Raw genomic sequence first — 19,210 nt, 5'->3', positions numbered from 1 at the left:
ATGTGCATTAATATTGCCCTCTTAGTGGTGTGGAATAGAAGCAAAAATATTCTTTATTCATTTTGTTGTCAGTGACCATGTATACATTTCTTCTTCAATTTAGTCAAGAAAATTAAGTATTTCCTTAGCAGAAATGATAACAAATGGTGATGATTTCAAGTGCCAACTCTCATATGTGTACACTTTTACTTTCACATTTGGCTTTCATTTTCATAAATCAAAAATCTGCCACTTCAGGCTACAACTGAGCACTCATAGGATGCAACCTTCTTTCATGCAAAAAGAAGCAGCCATTATTGTACACTGAAAGCTAGCCTGTAGGTAGAATGCTAGACTAGAACCATACTTCCTGACATCTTATTTTTTTACAAACAGGGAAACATTTCTGTGTGTAAAGAGCATTCCGTCACTGTCTTCAATCACAAATTGTGAACCTGCATGCAGACCATACTATCTCAAAATGCCACAGTTTGCTGTAGCAGCAGGTAAATAATACACAGTTATTCATATTATGTAAAAAAAAAAAATCACTATTTTATGGTGATACTCAAGGGTACACAGTACCAGTACCTTTCCCCCCAAATGGCACTTACTCTAACAACTTCATATTGAGTACAAGCACCTTTTATTCTTAAAAAAGCCCTTTGTAAAACCAGTGATAAATAGTCATATTAAACCTCCTTTAGACATGCACTTGTTGGTGTAGTTGCATCTAGATCAGGGGTGGGGAATCTGTAGCGCAAAGGCAGCATGCAGTCTTCAGCCTAAATTCATGCAGGTGTGAAGGAGAGAAGGAAAGTAGGTGAAAATCAGCAGCAGGGGGCCAAACTGAGGGAATATTGGAAGAAAGTGGGGTTCAGATATGGCCTTCCTTTAGCAGCCTGCTGAGTGGGGAAGAAAAGTAGGGAGAAAAGGGGTTAACTCCACCCCTAAAACTAAAGTCATTTTGTTTGTTGTTCTCTGCCGATCTGTTGAGACGAGATGTCTGCTATTTTTTTTCTTTCTCATCTCCACTCATCCTGTAAATAGTTCCTACCTGAATAAAGCCTTTGAACTCCAGAAACTGTAAGCAATTATTTCACTCTAATTCACCCTAGCTGCAAGGTCTGCTAACAAGAGCTGGGGGAGCAAAGAAATATCTAGAGAAGATAATTCTCGAGAAGTCTACAGAAAATAATTTCTATAGATATTTTCTATAAAAGTAGCCTGAATACTGTACAAAGAAATTTTTATATTCCTGTGCTAGATACTCCCTTGATAGCAAAACAGCAACATTACTACCTACACTGAACAATAACCATTGTTAAGACCTTAACTTTAAGCCTATTTCTCTAACAATTTTTAGATTGCAATCCTAAACCTGCTTACCTGGTAATAAATCCCATATTTATGAATAGGGCTTGCACTGTTAATTGGCTTTTGGCATCATTCTGAGTGTTACTTGATGCAATTCTAATCACTTAGCATAGAAAAAGAAAACACAACACAGTATTAAAACACATCTGAGTGTTCAGATAATGAGTTCAAAGCTTGTGCCACATCCATTTCCTTGTGATAAGCTCTGGTCAAAATACGATCCCTTTCTCTTTCCAGCTCTAGCAGTCAATCATCATGCTTTTCTCAGAATTTCATCCAGAAGAAACATTAAAAAGATGTGCTGTTTATTCAAATGCTTCAGTGCCTTCTGTTTCCAGAGACTTTAAAAATAGTTTTAGAATCTCTGAAGGAAGACATAATTTCTTTTTTTAATACCAGTTTATTGCAGTATCTGTCACTGTGGCAATCATAATGTGCAAGTGCAGATGTTTTCAGAAGCTGCAGGTTTCATTTTTAGATAAGCATCACCAATAACTTCAGAAAGGTTCCCCCCCCCCCCATCTCTTTCTCTCCCGGCGCCCCTGTTTTCTTTATCCTTCTGCCTGCCTGTTCTGTTTGTGTACGTGTGTTCATGGGTTTTCTTAGAGAAAGGGCGTCCGTCTTCCTAAGCTGACCTGGAAAATGATGTGTAAAATATTGTAATGCATCAATTTATCAAGTTATCTCCCCTGAGATTGCAGGTGGGGGGAGATGATTGAGATCACTATATTAAGCTGTTTGCTCATAAGACCCCAAGCTAATATCACTTCATTTCAAAGCTGTGCTCTCAAGCTTTTTCATCTCACTTTGCGATCTGAACTGCTTTGAAACCTGCCATCTGCTTTTAATATTTCCAAAGCGCTGTGGCTTCAAGGTGTAACCTCTTTGCCTCATAGAAAGAAACCCACATGAATCAAGAATCCTTTCAAATGACAGTACCTGGATTGAAGTGAACACTAAATTGTAACTCCTTCCCATAGTAGCTTTGTCATCTTACTCAAAAGTTGGGAAGGCGTGGGATCATGGACTCTTCCAATGTGGTGCAGATCTTTCATTGAGAGAGTTGTAGCTTGTGCCGTATCAAGTTTCTCCCCGTCCTCGTCCCTTTATTTAATTTTGGTATGATATTTCCATTATGTCACTTGCTATTGTTGCCCCAAATTTCCTAAGTGTCATGTACCCCCTAGGCAAAGGATAAAATGGATGTGCTTAAGAAAGCTAAGGCGCTTAAAAAGGAATGAAATACCTTTATAGCAGATTCGAATCACGTCTCTTCCCAAAAAACCTGGAAACTGTGGTTTACCCCTTTGTTGTTGTTTAGTTGTTTAGTCGTGTCTGACTCTTCGTGACCCCATGGACCAGAGCACGCCAGGCACTTCTGTCCTCCACTGTTCCTGCAGTTTGATCAAACTCATGCTGAACACCAAGAACACCATCCAACCAGAACAAAAAAAATTCCTTCCAGTAGCACCTTAAAGACCAACTAAGTTAGTTCTTGGTATGAGCTTTCGTGTGCATGCACACTTCTTCAGATATCTGAAGAAGGAATTTTTTTTGTTTTGACTATGGCAGACCAACACGGCTACCTATCTGTAACTGGAACCATCCAACCAGTTTACCCCTTACAGAGCTACAATTCCCAGCACTCTTTAAAAAAACTACACTTTCCAGGATTATTTAAAGGTATGGTGTCTACACAGCTTTATTCTAAAACATTTTCCTTTATTGACATTTTGTGTGCATGTTTTAGATGTGTCCTTTACACACCAAAATAAAAGTGTAAATCTAAAAGGAGAGAGGAGGTTATCAGCAATGGGTTGTTTTGTGTTTAGAACACACACACACACACACACACACACACACACAGACACAAACCATGAATTGTAAAGTCTTCTGCCCGAAATCTTTTGAAGGCCAAAGTTTAAAATTGAAAGGTGGTAAACTGGAGGCCACTGGCAATAATATTAGGTCCATTTTCCTGAAATTCTCTTCCTTGCTTTTTCATTTTATGATAAAAAGATGTTTGTTCCCCAAATGGATAGCAGCTGTCGGATCTAAATGTACATGTTATTACCGTGCTTGTTTTTCTGTGACTCCAATCCACGTTGTACTTCACTGACTAGTAACATTACACTGCACATCTGACATGTGATAAAAAGTAGATGATTCAAAACATATGGCTGGCATCTATGGTGTCTGCCAAAGTACTGGTTGGAAATTGTACTCAGACAGACTGGAATCATGGCTATCTTGCTTTCTTTGATTCTACAATGGTATCTGGTACTTTTTCATATGAAAGCTCATGTTTTATTCACCTTGATGTCTCAAAAGGTTATTTACTATGCTTAGCAAAGGAACTATATTGAAATGGATACAGTATCAAAGGATCTTGAAACCACAAAGCATGAATTAAACAATGGGGGATGACAGTAGCTCTGTGGTAGAACATTTGCCTTGAATTCAGAGTTCCCAGGTTCAATCCCTGCCATCTCCAAGATTCGTAAAGTCGTCTCTCTGAAACCCTGGAAATCCACTGCCATTCAGGATAGATGGACCCAATGGTCTTACTCAGTATCAGGCTGCTTCCTATATTCCTTTTAAATATTGAATGGGATAGTTGAAAAATCCTTCCTTATGTTCATAAAATGAGTTTGTGTTGGTGTAATCAAGATGACGGCTGTTTCTTTGCTATCCAAAGAGGCCCTCAGCCTTGTATACCTGAAGGAGCTTCTTTACACCCATGGTTCACTGAGATCTAGCACCGAGGGCCTTCTGGCAGTCCCTCACTGCAAGAAGTGAAGCTACAGGGAACCAGGGAGAGGGCCTTCTTGGCAATGGCACCCACCTTGGGGAACACCCTCCCATCAGATATCAAGGAGATTAATAACTAGGTGAACTTTCTCTGAAGGCAGATTAACATCTGAAGGCAGCCCCATAAGGGAAGCTTTTTAATGTGTAATGTTTTATTATGTTTTTATATCTGTTGGAAGCCTCCCAGAGTGGGTGGGGCAACCCAGTCAGATGGGTGGGGTACAGATAATAAAATTAGTAGGAGGAAGAGGAGGAGGAGCTGGGCAGTGGTGATAATTATTTCCTTGCATCTACATGCTTAGGAGATATGGAAAACCTCACAGCGAACCTGCCCACCACCATATTCCTCTTAAGCATTTCCAAGGAATGGGTGCAGTTGGGTAGCATGTCTTCTCAAACAGAATGAGACAGGAACCATCTAATTTTTTTATCAGTTAGTAAGGTGCATGAATCCTTTCCAGTGCCTTTTCCTTCTCCAGATATGTAATTTCTAGTAGACACTCTTATCAATAAGTGTCTCTGCAGAGTTGCCCAATTAGTCAAAGATAGAATACTTCCAGAAGTCCCCAAATAGAACTTCAAAATCTGCTTCACTTTAATCTATATTTGCTGAATTAGAGAAGGGTAGAATCCAGATAATACTGATATCAATGAAAATGTCACAACTGCATACAGTGATACACCCTGATTCTGTATAGGACATGTTGATATTGGAACAAAGTCAGAAGGTGGAGGACTATTAATGTCCACATCTAAAATCTATTTACTTTGATATTTTTCAGGCATAGATGGGATCGCTATTATTATTTTTTCTTTTCATTTCTATATTGTTTTAAATTTTACAGGGGGAAAAATCTCAAATTCATTTACAACTTCCATTAAAGTATAAAATGGAACAATGTAGAATAAAGCATTACAGAAGAAAGTCAGATATAAAGTATGCATTCAAAGCAAGATAATTAACAGGAGACTAGCATATTATCTTAAAGATTTCAAAATAAAATATTACAAAGGATGTCAAGTGCAGAATGCACACAACACAGCAAAATTAACAAAAAAAACTTAACCTTTCAAAAGAAAACATTAGTAAAAGAAGTTGGATATAAAATTCACATATAAATGCATAATTAGCAAGAGAATAATAATAATAATAATCTTAAGAAAAGGTTATATTATATAATTTGGTTAGAACTGATCCCCCATACCTGGCTCCCATTGCACACCAGTAATGTAAGGGACATCAGCATTGTGTGGATCACCTGGATCATTTCATACTAGCATATCCCTTCCATGTGGACTGCTGATACTAAGATGAAAATATCCACATGATTAGGCCTACACATATGATGATTTAACATAAGGAATGGTATGCCCAATTGGGTTGTGTGTCTGTTGCGTAATCTACAAGGCTGTGGGGAGTATTGTGTGCCCGAAACAGATGGATGGGAAGCAAGCATCCCCATCTCATGAAACTGCATTTGAATGGACCGATCGTGTGCAAGCAAGGGGGTGTGGCTTGAGTGGTAGACCTGAGTGAAGACTTCAGCCCCTAGTCTTCACTCATGTCCAATCACTGGGCACTCATCTGCTCAGTTGGAGCTGGATTCCCCATCTCCCACTCTATGTAGCATATGGTCCTGCTTGGAGGTGAGAGAGGATGCCCTACCTAAGATCTTGCTATGGGAATATTTGGTCGCTGTATTCAGGGACAAAGATGAATTTGCCTGCAGACAAACTGGGCCTCTCTGAGGGTTTTGCCTACCTCATATCAATTGTCACAACTTGTTGGCAGATAAGGCATTGGGTTAGATCCTTAGTCTAGGTGGAAGGGGTGGGGGGTTTGGGAGCCCACCCACACCTGCTTCTGGGAATTGGAGGTACCCCGTTAAAGGTTCCCAGAATGGTGGTGTTGGAGGGAGTGCTCCTATTTGATGTACATCATAGGAAGAGCCTTAACCCAGGATCAACCCTGCAAAATTAGCAACCAGCAGTCAGGCTGGATGATTTAGGATATATAACCAATCCCTACAAGAGGGGGGAGAGTATTTGATCCTCTGCTAAATTTGCCTGTTTGCCCTCTTACGAATAAGTCCAGAAATTTAGCAGGGGATCAAATACTCCCCCCCACACACACACTGTATGCCACAGCTTACTTATATCTCTAAACAGTAAATTTGTGGCCTATTTGAACTGAAGATGTTTGCCCTCCTCCACCTCCTCCTGGCACCGCCACTGGCAGGAGGCTGCTTTGAAGGGAACACAGTGGATGTAGCCTACCTTGATTTCAGCAAGGCATTTGACAAGGTGCCCCATGATATTCTTGTAAAGAAGCTGGTGAAATGCAGTCTTGACTATGCTACCACTCAGAGGATTTGTAACTGGCTGACTGACTGAACCCAAAGGGTGCTCATCAATGGTTCCTCTTCATCCTGGAGAAGAGTGACTAGTGGGGTGCCACAGGGTTCTGTCTTGGGCCCGGTCTTATTCAACATCTTTATCAAAGATTTGGATGATGGACTCAAGGGCATCCTGATCAAATTTGCAGATGACACCAAACTGGGAGGGGTGGCTAACACCCCAGAGGACAGGATCACTCTTCAAAATGACCTTGACAGATTAGAGAACTGGGCCAAAACAAACAAGATGAATTTTAACAGGGAGAAATGTAAAGTATTGCACTTGGGCAAAAAAAATGAGAGGCACAAATACAAGATGGGTGACACCTGGCTTGAGAGCAGTACATGTGAAAAGGATCTTGGTGTCTTGGTTGACCACAAACTTGACATGAGCCAACAGTGTGACGCGGCAGCTAAAAAAGCCAATGCAATTCTGGGCTGCATCAATAGGAGTATAGCATCTAGATCAAGGGAAGTAATAGTGCCACTGTATTCTGCTCTGGTCAGACCTCACCTGGAGTACTGTGTCCAGTTCTGGCCACCACAGTTCAAGAAGGACACTGACAAACTGGAACGTGTCCAGAGGAGGGTAACCAAAATGGTCAAAGGCCAGGAAACGATGCCTTATGAGGAACGGCTAAGGGAGCTGGGCATGTTTAGCCTGGAGAAGAGGAGTGTAAGGGGTGATATGATAGCCATGTTCAAATATATAAAAGGATGTCACATAGAGGAGGGAGAAAGGTTGTTTTCTGCTGCTCCAGAGAAGCAGACACGGAGCAATGGATCCAAACTACAAGAAAGAAGATTCCACCTAAACATTAGGAAGAACTTCCTGACAGTAAGAGCTGTTTGACAGTGGAATTTGCTGCCAAGGAGTGTGGTGGAGTCTCCTTCTTTGGAGGTCTTTAAGCAGAGGCTTGACAACCATATGTCAGGAGTGCTCTGATGGTGTTTCCTGCTTGGCAGGGGGTTGGACTTGATGGCCCTTGTGGTCTCTTCCAATTCTATGATTCTATGACCCGCCTCCCCCTCCACAGCAAAAGCATTCAGCTCTGTGCTTTGCCTCAACACTTTTTGGACATTGGGGGAGGTGGCCCCCACCACGAAAATATTCAGGGGGCCAAAAGGGCTCAGCTCCCAGGAAGAACATAAGAGCCTGATGGATCAGGCCAAAGGCCCATCTAGTCCAGCATCCAGTTCTCGAAGAGGCCAATCAGATTTCTATGGGAAACCCACAAGCACAACGGCTGTGTCCCCACGAGATTACAAGGGGTCAAACAAATTGGATGTACTGTGCCATATTAGAAGCAAAAAAACTTGTTTTGATGAATTGGAAGAGCCGCAAAAAGATTCCATTGAGCACATGGATTGATAATATGGACAGACTAGCTTCATACAAACAAATTGTACGTCGACGCAAATTAAGAATGGATAAATATGAAGAAATCTGGAAGGGATATTTAAGCGATAAGGCAGACAGTGGGGGAAAATAGGGGAAGAGAGGTGGGGAAATATTGTTAAAAATGTGTAGTCATAGGTATATCAGTACTCAAATCTGAAATGTTAAATTGTGTTATTATTGTAGTTTTTCTTGTATGTGTTTATTGTGGTTGTTGTTTGTATTGAAAAAATGATTAAAAAAATTAAAACAAAAACAAAACAGCAACTGGAATTCAGAGGTATATTGACTGAAAGTGGACGTAAAACAAAGGCATTGTTCCTAGTCGCTATGGATAGCGCCTCATTGCCATGAATTTGTCTAATCCTCTTTGTAAGCCATCCAATTTGGTGGCCATCACTGCCTCCTGTCAGAGAGAGTTCCACAGTTTAACTACAGTGGTACCTCTGGTTACGTACTTAATTCATTCCGGAGGTCCATTCTTAACCTGAAACTGTTCTTAACTTGAAGCACCACTTTAGCTAATGGGGCCTCCTGCTGCCACTGCACTGCCGCCACCCGATTTCTGTTCTCATACTGAAGCAAAGTTCTTAACCCGAGGTACTATTTCTGGGTTAGCAGAGTCTGTAACCTGAAGCGTATGTAACCCGAGGTACCACTGTAATCTGAAGAAGTGTGCATGCCCACGAAAGCTTTTACCCAGAACAAACTTAAATGTTCTCTAAGGTGCTACTGGACAATTTTTTTAATTAATTTATTCATTTTGACACTTCAGCTAAGTGCAGTATGAAGAAGTGCTTTCTTTTATCTGTTCTAAGTCTTCCAACATTAACTTCATTGAATGTCCCTGAGTTCTAGTGTTATAAGAGGATAAATACTTTTCTCTGCCCACTTCCTCCACACCATGCATAATTTTATACTTCTCTATCATGTCTCCTCTTATTTGCCTTTTCTCTAAACTAAAAAGCCCCAAATGTCATAACCTTTCCTCATTGGGAGTTGCTGTATCCCCTTAATCATTGTGGTTGCCCTTTTCTGAACCTTTCAGTGGGAACAGAGATCATATGGATTACTTCTGAACTCTTTCTGTGTGTGGCCTGTGAGGGATGGAGAATGATTCTTTTTGCAACCTTCTAACTCCTGTTTCAGAGAACAATTTTTAAGTGACACATTGCCCAATCGGGGGATGTTCTATAAATGGGAAGTAGGGTATGCCCTGAAAGAATCAATATATAGAGATGGACTTAAGTAGCTTATAGATTTGACCTCTTCTCCACAGCCACAAAATGGCATCTGTTACTGCCACTAGAATAGTCTTTGTCATAGATAGGTCATAGGTTTAACTGTTGAGTAGAGTTCAGGATACGGGTAAATTATATTCTTATGGCCTTTAGTGTTTTTAGCATTTAGGGAAGATGTTGGATATATGATATTAGTGTAAAGATTTTCTTGACCCAAAGGGAATGCCACACATTTCATGGCAGATAGAATGTTTTCTGATGAGGTCATGCCACCTTCATTTTAATCATCAGTGAGTCTATGGTTTTGGCTCATGAGAGGATTAAAAAAGAAAAGAAAAGAAAAAAAATCAATTTTTTACACAAGTTGTGGTTTGAACATTCATTACTCTTACAAATGATTCCAGTGCTGAGGTATAGCTTACGGTAATCAGTAGAGCATAACAGGGTCGTAAATTGGAGCCCCATGTTGAGTGAAAGATTCCTGCATTGGACTAGATGATCTCCATGGTTTTTTCCAACTCTACAGTTCTATGATTTTGTGATAAGTCCAGTCAATTTGTGCATCCTTTGATTGCTGACTTTTAAAAAAATTCCAGGCAACAGTCAATAAACGTGTTAGGCAAAAGTGGCCAGCTACAACCAATCTAATTACAACAAAAACTAAACCTGAAGAATGGAATATGTAAGAGGGTTTTTTTAGTGTGTGTGTGCGTGTGTGTGTGTGTGTGGCAACCACCAGAAAATAGTCCCATTTCATCTTTGTTATGGTTTTATTTTTGTTTAACTTTCAGTGGGATCAAATGGATATGTATGTGCTTTTTAATGCACATATATATTTGCTTTGGGTTCACTCCCTGACATCTCCAACTGAAAGATATAAAGTAGCAGGTGGAGCCTGCAACTTACATGAGGGTTTTGTTCTACGGATTGTGCCTAAAGCTTAAACTGTGTATAGTCAAAACCCATTGGGTTAAATGGCAGGTGGGATTGCCAACATCATTTTTCTTGAAACCACACTTCCTTTCCATCCCCTTTTAATTTTAATTTTATTTCTGCCACATGTGTAAAACTGAATGTTCACAAGTTAAACGTGCATAACCTGTAGGCTTTTTTTTAGTGTACTAGATAGAGCATTGGTTTGACTTTTTTTTAAGGCAGCATTTGATTTCAAACTGGTAACATTCTTGGAATAAGTAGAGAGATCAACTCTGTCCTTATATATCTCCATTGAACTAGCACTGTGCCATAAATATTTAAAAGTTCATGCTCAATTATGAAATATATCTTTTTGAGAAATATATAATTTAATTAAACTGCCATATATAATTGTGGTAACGGAGCAACGCTCTTTGAAGAATATCTTAAGAAAATGATGATGCTAAATCACCTTTTTACAAAAATCTGCAAATGATGTATTTCATTGGTAACTGAATCTAATGGAGCAATCTCTTACTCAAAAAATCTCACTCCAACAGAAGTTTGTCCCTTTTTAAGGTACCACAAGAGACTGTTTTTGCAACAGAAGATAAGCATGGTTTTGAATCTGGAATGGAATTGTGGTTACTTTATTTCCTGTTTCCATTATTCATCTACTAATGTTTTCTACTTGTGAAAAATAGTCCAGTTCATTTACAATGTAGTATTTTCACTGGAGAGCCACTGTGGAAAAGAAGTCAAAGTGTCTAATATCATGCCCCTTTGACAAATCATGTACAGCGTGTTCTCCAATAAATGAGAGCACGTGTTGCGGTGTGGGCCACCGGGCCAGGCCTCTTGTTGCCAGGCAGGTTAATAGTTGTTGCCTGGCATTGTGATTGGATAACCGGGTTGCTGGGGCAAATTGTATGTTGCAAATTGGGTGGGTGGGACCATAGTCTTTAAATATTGGTGCACTCTGGTTTCTCTTTCTCTTTGCAGAGTGCATCGGATCACCCGCCCGCCCACCCTCTTTTCCAGTTGACCTTGCTTTGCCTGTCATGGGGTCGTGTGCCTTGGCGCAGGGGCCTAATAGGAATTTTGCCATTTGGTGATTGGCTGTGCCATTTGGTTTTTGCCTACTACTCAGCAATTCGTCACAATTTGTAAGGTTGCAGTTAGGCATTGGTTATAAGATGCTGGTGGTGGAGGGGTCAGGATAGGCTGTGCCTGCCCCTCCTATTGCACTGAAGGGAATTCCGTTAAAGGAATCCTGGGGCTTGCCACGATTTCATCCAATCCCTGTCATGGGACCAGGGCCGCCCAATCCCTGTCATGGGAATCCCTGTCATGGGACCAGGGCCGGCAAGCTTTCGGGGAGCTGCTGGGGTGAGTGGCGTGTGTCTGACGCTTAGCTCAAATGACCCCCAAGTTTGACTTTCCCTTCTACTGGCTACCGATCGGACCTCGGGATGTCAGTTCTGTCCCAGGTGGGGGGACAGATAGTCATAACCAATGTCTAAACAACCACTCACTGATTTTGTATTTTAATAAAGTTGTGGCCAAAATAGTGCCCAAAAAAACAAAACTAAACTTACGTGTTATGTGTGAAGTTATTTGAGGGGTGGCCTGGGGACCTACACACGCAACTCACTTTCTTATTAAATGTATATCCTGCCATTCCAGGTACTGGTCTTGAAGTTGATTAAGAAAAATAGAAGCAATATGCAAATAATTACACAAAGAGAGAAATTCCAAATTAAAAGAAGTGATAGCAAAAACATGAGCAGATAGAAACAAAAGCACAATCAAGGAGAGGCCAACTGAAAGCCATATTCAAAAGCAATATTCACTCTGGTAGGACAAAGGCAAATTAATCAATCAAATCTTCAGTGCTCCATAAAAGGCTAACAGAGAAACTTCTAGAAGGGTCTCCCTGGGAATGGAGTTCTGATTTTCAGTTCATTTATAGAGTTCTATTTTTACCTTAGTTAACTGAGGGCGGTGTTTGTGTCATAACATTACATACAACAATACTTTGAAAGACAAAATCTTGGCAACTCTTGAACAATTTGAAATAGTCAATAAGACCACCAAATAAGTTTGGCACCAGTACAACAAACAAAAAAAGTAGGTAGTCTGCCCAATATATTTCTGATGTTATATTTCAGGTATGCTTAACAGATATATTCACTGAGCATTTAAAAAAGCCAACCCCAAATGATAATTGTAATATGTTAGTGACCAAACAAATTTCAAGTCCTTGTAACTGCTGAATATTTTGAAAGGAAGGAGGAAAGGGGGAAATATTGGTTGTAAGTCCCAGAAGACCTGTTCCCTGCCTTGCATCTTTTTTCCACCTGACCTGGGATGGCAGAGCCCTGACTAACTCCAGCTACAAAAGCTGAGGGAGTTGAACAGACTCTTGGGCTGGGGTGTTGCTTAGTGGTTTTGTTGGCAGGCTTTGTTGCTGCTATTTATATTATTTTTTGCATCTTTATTTTTAGATCTTATTATGATTTAATGTGGAAATTGTTAATTTAGATGTATACATTTTGATGTGTTTTATTGAATGTTTATGACTATTTTTATTATATTTGTAATTATGTATTTTTTTTTCATGTTATAAGCCGCCTTGACATGGTTTTGACTATGGAAAGCAGCTTACAAATAAAATGCCTGCCTGCCTGTATGAAATACATTGCAATATGATGCCTGCTTTAAAGCCTCGAATGAAAGTTGATGAGCATGGGCAACATTTCTAACTCTGAACCAAACACCAGACCCTTTTTCAAGGGGATCAGGAAATGTGTTTAGCACACTGCAATGAGATCAGTCATCTTCTTTGAGGAAAGAGATGTGAAAAGGATCTAGGAGTCTTAATAGACCACGAGCTTAACATTAGTCAGCTGTCTGTTGCAGTGAAAAAGAAAAAGAAAAGTACTACATTGTGCTTACTATAGTCAATGATGGTTTGAAATTGCTTAACGTCATATTGTGCCAATGTCTCACATTTTTAAAAAATCCCTTTTCCTCACCACCATGTCATGCTAAAATTTGTTTGATCATATTGAACTGCAGCATAAAAACACTACATAAGAATTATAGTTATATTATATTTAGTGTGCTCTTTGTAACTACAAAGTGTGTGCCAACAACTTAGTGTGTTCTTCGTAGATGTGTGTGCCAGCTATGGAAATATACAGCTTCTGTTTGGGTTTAACCTTCACTTTTGGAGGGCAGGACATAAAAGAGGCAACTCACAAGGATAAATGACAATATAGAGGAGACACATTTACTGAGAATATATCAATGTAGGAATCATATGGCATCATAAAACAACTATTCTAGTTTTTGATTAATCACAATGGTCATGTTCATGTAAAAAAATAATATGGATAGTGATGTCAAGAAGGCATGACTGAAATGAAACAGAACATCAGAATACATTGGAAAGATCATTCTTCCAGATTTTGTGCTCCACTGAGTACTCATTTTTTTTTGTCTTTTCCTTCTCACTTCTCCAAATTTTGTAATGCATTTCTCCACCCTTAAAACTGCATTAAAAAGAACATATATTGTTCTTTACATATAAAGTAAAATTTTATATGTAAAATTGTTCTTTACATATAAAGTAAAAACAATGCAAGATAAAAAAAACCTATGTAAATTGATGTAAAAATGGGACAATCTGAATTTAAGACTGGTTAAACAAGAAACAGATATAAACCAAAATTGACAGATCCATCCATCCCTAAGTAGAGATATTTGGCATTGCAGAGGATGCTCTCGACAATTGAGCTATGGGTCTTCTGTGACTCCTGCTCTGTATTAGATTTTAGCAATTTGTAGACTTTATTTCAAAGATTCATTCATCATATAACTATCATTTCATTTTAAGCTTCATTTAAAATGGAGGGAAATACAAGGTGGAATCCAGTTTTGTGTGAGTGAAATTCTATTCCCTCTTCTGGGGCAGATTAGGGAAATATTTAGAGGGTTGGAAAGAAGAAGAAAGGAAATGTCCCATGGAATTTTTAGCTCACCCATAGAAGTCTCACAATGGGAGGAGTTCCTAGAAATAGTGGACATCCTAGTCTCTCACACTAGACTTCCTTTTTATGGGCAGGCCCAAGGTGGATGATACTTCCTCAGGCTGTCCAGAGCTGTGTCCCATTCAGCTGCTCTCTTCACACCCAGTTTCAGGGGCATCAGCTTTGTTGTGTTTCCCAAGGGTCCAAAAGCTTGGAAGAGCCCCCCCCCCCAGCTCTTTCTTCACCCTCTGCCCTTTCCTCCTCTTCCAGCTGCTCCATACTGGATACACTGTGAGACACTGTTCTCTTTGGACAGCATCTTCTCCCTGCTTCTATTACTGAAAGTCAAAGGAAGCTAACACATCAAGTGATGAGAACTGATGAGAGAATGGTTGTCATGCTTTGAGTTTTAGGAAACATCGTAAACACAGGATAGTTCCTGCATTGATAACAATTGGTTTTGAACAGAGCTTGCATGGGAGTGGGGCGGGGAGTAGGAATGTTTCACCACTACTGAATTTCTCATCGGAAGCTATCATTCTGGTCCAAATGATCTTGCATGCAAATTGGAATCACATGTGATAAGTTTTTTTAACCCTTTCCCCAATGTTTTATTTAGTTCCTTATAAGTCTACACTTTTAATATTGTACACATTCTCTCTCTCTCTCTCTCTCTCTCTCTCTCTCTCTATCTCTCTGTGTGTGTATGTGTAATCTATTAACCTTTGCTTTGTAGAACCAGAATGGGTGACTGATTAGTACTGATGATTAGCAGCTTTCAGGTTTTTGCAGGAGCATTGAAATACCTGCTTCCTTCTGGATTGCCCAGTATAGTGTTCAGTAATTTCTGCACACATTCAAGTGTTATCTCCAAAAAGTTATCAGGAATGTGCAGATACTCCTGAAAAAAATTCAGTAGTCTCATCAAAATCACTTTTTTACTTTCCGCAAATGTTTCATTTGACCAGGGTTCTTCAAATTTACCTCAAAATTTGGTAGCAACTAGAAGAAATTTGTTACTTACATTAGTTAAATGTACAGGTACCTGCCAATGCAAGGTGTGACTTCTGAAAGCAATATAAGATGAAAGGGAGGCACAAACCAAACACCAGCAAAGATCCCATGTATAATTCCTCCCCATCCTTATCTTCAGAGACAGATGCCTAATTTGCCATTGCATCCATGACAGGGATTAGAAAGTAATAAGCAACAGGTCTCTCTGCGTGTGTTTTTCTAGCTCTAACATGCCTTAGGTTTGTTGGCAGAAACCTAACAGAAACATATTTGTATTTTATACTAGATAGTTACTGGTTGATTAGGTTGCTGATAAATCTAACGGATGAAACTGCTGCAGCATTCAAAGTGACTGAAGCAAAGGAAGGGTGAAGGCGACAACCAAGATGAATCTTCATGCTGCCGATTTCAGTAGGAGACCCACATTCATTTTAAATTGGAGGAGGATAAATAGGGATAAATGTAATGACGGCCTTTTGTTCTGAGGATCCTGTCGTGGAGCACTTGAAAGCCTCAGCAAATAATGAGAGAGGCAGGAAGAACAGCAGCAAGTGCAGGAGGGAAACAGTGAGGCAGAGAGCAAGAGAACACCTAGAGGGAATATCTGTCTTTATAATCATCCCAGAGACAAAAGGAAAAGCTCAGAAGCCAGCAGAACTTGCTGCGAGCAATAATCTGAATATAAAAGTGCAAAGGGCTACAGTAGATCATGTGCTCCAGCAGCAACACTTCCCTCTCCCTGAAAACCTCTTCAGCATTTATCCTGCATTATAAAGCTTTGATTTACCTCCAAGCTCCGAGCTCTTGATCTCCTGTTTCGATTCCCTCCCTCCTCTCCTCTCTCTCTTGTACTGTCTCCCTTTAAAAAATATTTTGTAGTGTACTCGCCATTCTGCTTCCCCTGCCCAATATGTTTGTTTCTAGGAAGCTCACATCTTGCTAAGTTGCTGCAGTTAGCTTTCACTGCTATTAATCACACTTTTAAAAAATAATAATAATCCGGAACAAGTCAGTCATTGCCTATAGGCTCAGGAAATACAGGCAGTGTCATGAAGGAACTTTGAACAAGAAAGCCAGCAAGCTCGGTTGCTTTAGGGCTGCTTGTGAATTTCCAGTTCAAGGGTTAGCAGCATTAACTGTGCTTAACTGTACATGATGGCACAAAGTGCCATCTATTTACAATGCCTCCTTCATTCTTCAGAGACCACACACAGTAATGCATTTCCCTTGATGCATCTTCTTACCAGTGGTGGACCTACTGAACAGAAAAAATGGACCTAGAAGAATTTGGAAATAGACAGGCTTAGTTGATTTCTATCTAGCTGATGTAATCACCAGCCCCCAGATCAAACCTAATAATCCCATCCAATATTTTTCAGTAGCATAGAGCAAGTATAGCAGAGCATATGCCAGTTTGATCAAATAACCCTAGTGAATTCGAGAAAGCAAGCAAAGTCATGCATTGAAGCGACAGAAAAGGGAAGCAAGCAACCCCAAGGCTATTAACCAATATGCCCCAAGCCTGCCTCTATATATATATATATATATATATGCAGGTTTTGGTGTCCTCGGGTGTCTTCCCGTGTAAAAGTGTAAAACTTTTACACGGGAAGACACCCGAGGACACCAAAACCTGCATTCCTGTACCCGTGAAAATCTACGAAAGCAAATATATATATATATATATATATATATATATATATATATATATATGCTTTCGTAGATTTTCACGGGTACAGGAATGCAGGTTTTGGTGTCCTCGGGTGTCTTCCCGTGTAAAAGTTGGGGTGTCTAGGCGACGTTTCGACGAGGTCTCACTCGTCATCTTCAGGCTGGTGCTTTCGGCTTCTTGTTACTGGAACAGAGCGGGATCTCAATGTTTGAGTTCCTATAAATACTGTAGAGGGGGTGTGGTGTCTAGCCTCCAATGTTCAATATATATATATATATATATTCTCAAATACAGCTATGCAGCAGGCCTGTGATATATGCAGAACCTATCAACCATTCTATTCCAATTTCCATTCCATTCAGCAGTCTCAAATTGTGCATGTATTGGGGGAAAGCCTTCCTGCCCTACAGGAAACTGCATGTTTGTCTCTAAATTACAATAGTGTGTTAGAATGATATCTAATATCAATTTCCAGCACAGGAGGGGGTTGGGTCGGGAAGCATACTGAACCTGCATTACTCAAAGCATTCACTGTAGATTAATCGTACCAATACTTAGCTGAATTCAATCATATGTGCTTCATTTACATTTTTCTGACACACTTCACAATTTCATTTATGTTCCTTGTTGTCCCAGAGTTGAGTTTTACTTGTTTCTCACATTCGCTTCCTTCCACTTGAATTTCATGATTGAGGAAGGTGTTACTGGTAGGTGTTTGTTGTTGTTTTTGATGACTGGATGTGCACAATTACTGCCAGAAAAAAATTGTTGTCATAAAAGAGGGAAAGACCTGAAAATGGAGTCAGTTGTAAAATAAGCAAGTTTTTAGCTTCTACTGAAGGAATGGGTTTCTGTGTAGTCAGTTTGAAATGGGACCCAAAACCCCCCTTTTCTTCTTTCTCCAAGGGATCATTTCTAAAATGCATTAACTTGAGCTGTTGAGCAAAATGCATAACAAGAACACAGCTGTATAAACAAAGCTCTCTCCTTTATCAGTCACGGCAATGGATGACCTTGGCTGTTCCAGTGGAGTAGGGATGACATGTCTGGGTCTTATCTTACCACACTCTGATGCACAGACCTAGTCCGGGAACAGCACCAGAATGTGTTCTTGGAGTTGGTGACCTCTTGCTCCAAGATAAGAGTATGGGAACAGGAATACCCTTTTATGGTCAGAAGTACAGGAAGGAAAACCCTTTTATGGTTAAGAGTACCGGAGCAGGAACATCTGTGATGTCAACCTGCGTGTACAAGCTGACGTGCCTGGATTCCTCGGGAGGGGGGAAGAAGGTGCCTGGAGGATATATATACTGCATGAAATCTGTCATTTCTTTGGACTTGCTGTGGACTGACCACGCAAGTGCCTTTCTGCTGCTCAGGAGAGCAGAAATTAAGAACTCTTTCTCTGAACCAACCCTTGATGTCATTTGACTTCCTTCCTCCCGTCTGGGAGCAACGCAGAGCCCACCAATTGGTAAAGTCTAATAAGGCTACACTACTATGAAAGTGCCTTGGATGTCTGGGGTAAGAGTGCAAATTGCCCCACTTCTCTCCAAAAGCTTTGAAACAGATGAAGTTACTCCCCAAAGGCAAGATACAAATCAAATATTGTGGCTGGTACACACTATATGGTTACTATATGGTTTGGTCTAAACACACAGGCCTTCCAGCTCCTGAATGAAGTACAAAGATTTAGAGTAAGACCCCTTAGGTCTGTGTCCACTTGTATCATGATAACGGAATTGGATGGTGCATTGGGACTGTGCCACCACTGCTGCTTAGCTGATCACCCTCCAGCTGAGTTTCTGCTGCATCCTGGAACAAAGAAGACGAGGAAGCAATAATTCTGTTGCAGTGCAAACATTTTAGTGAGGCCAATTCAGTGCTTTTGCCAGCACATGTGCCCTACACAGACTTCATCGCCACTACACGATATACGAAGTGCAAAGTCTCTTTGTCATGAAAATATCAACAGCAGATCACACAGCTTTCCACTATGGATGTGACTGATGGAGTTGGTTACATAAGTGCAATATGTACAGCAAAGCCGAGATAAGTAACTGCGTCTTGAGAGCCACCCTATTGCTACTTTTCTGTCTGTTTCATCTTCACTACACATCTCCCCAATGCATCGGGGGGGGGGGGCAGTTTCAAGTCCAGTACATTGAACTCATAATACAGCCCTGCACGTTTTGCGTCATTTTCAAGATTTTCAATACCAACACTGTTAAGACACCTCACAATACACTAGCAACTATGATATAAGTTTCCTCATGTGCCTGGAAGCAAATGCTCAGGCATTATTCGTTAACTCAATATGCCTTTTTTGTTATTTCTTGCGACAAATTATTATATTTCATTTATAAAGTGAT

At 40.2% G+C, this 19,210-nt stretch overlaps 1 long non-coding RNA gene across 1 annotated transcript; it reads left to right on the top strand.

The window, feature by feature from the left end:
- The first annotated feature begins 5,682 nt into the window (after nt 1-5,682).
- Nucleotides 5,683-15,959, top strand: LOC310843946. Its single transcript, XR_014563812.1, has 2 exons — nt 5,683-5,814; nt 15,453-15,959. It is a non-coding gene; the product is annotated as an uncharacterized lncRNA (long non-coding RNA).
- The last annotated feature ends 3,251 nt before the right edge of the window (nt 15,960-19,210 follow it).

This window comes from Podarcis gaigeae, assembly GCF_964106915.1.
Source record: "Podarcis gaigeae genome assembly, chromosome: 4".
Lineage (NCBI taxonomy): Eukaryota > Metazoa > Chordata > Lepidosauria > Squamata > Lacertidae > Podarcis > Podarcis gaigeae.
Note: the sequence above shows the minus strand (reverse complement) of the source record. Positions and strands in the feature narration are given on the sequence as shown.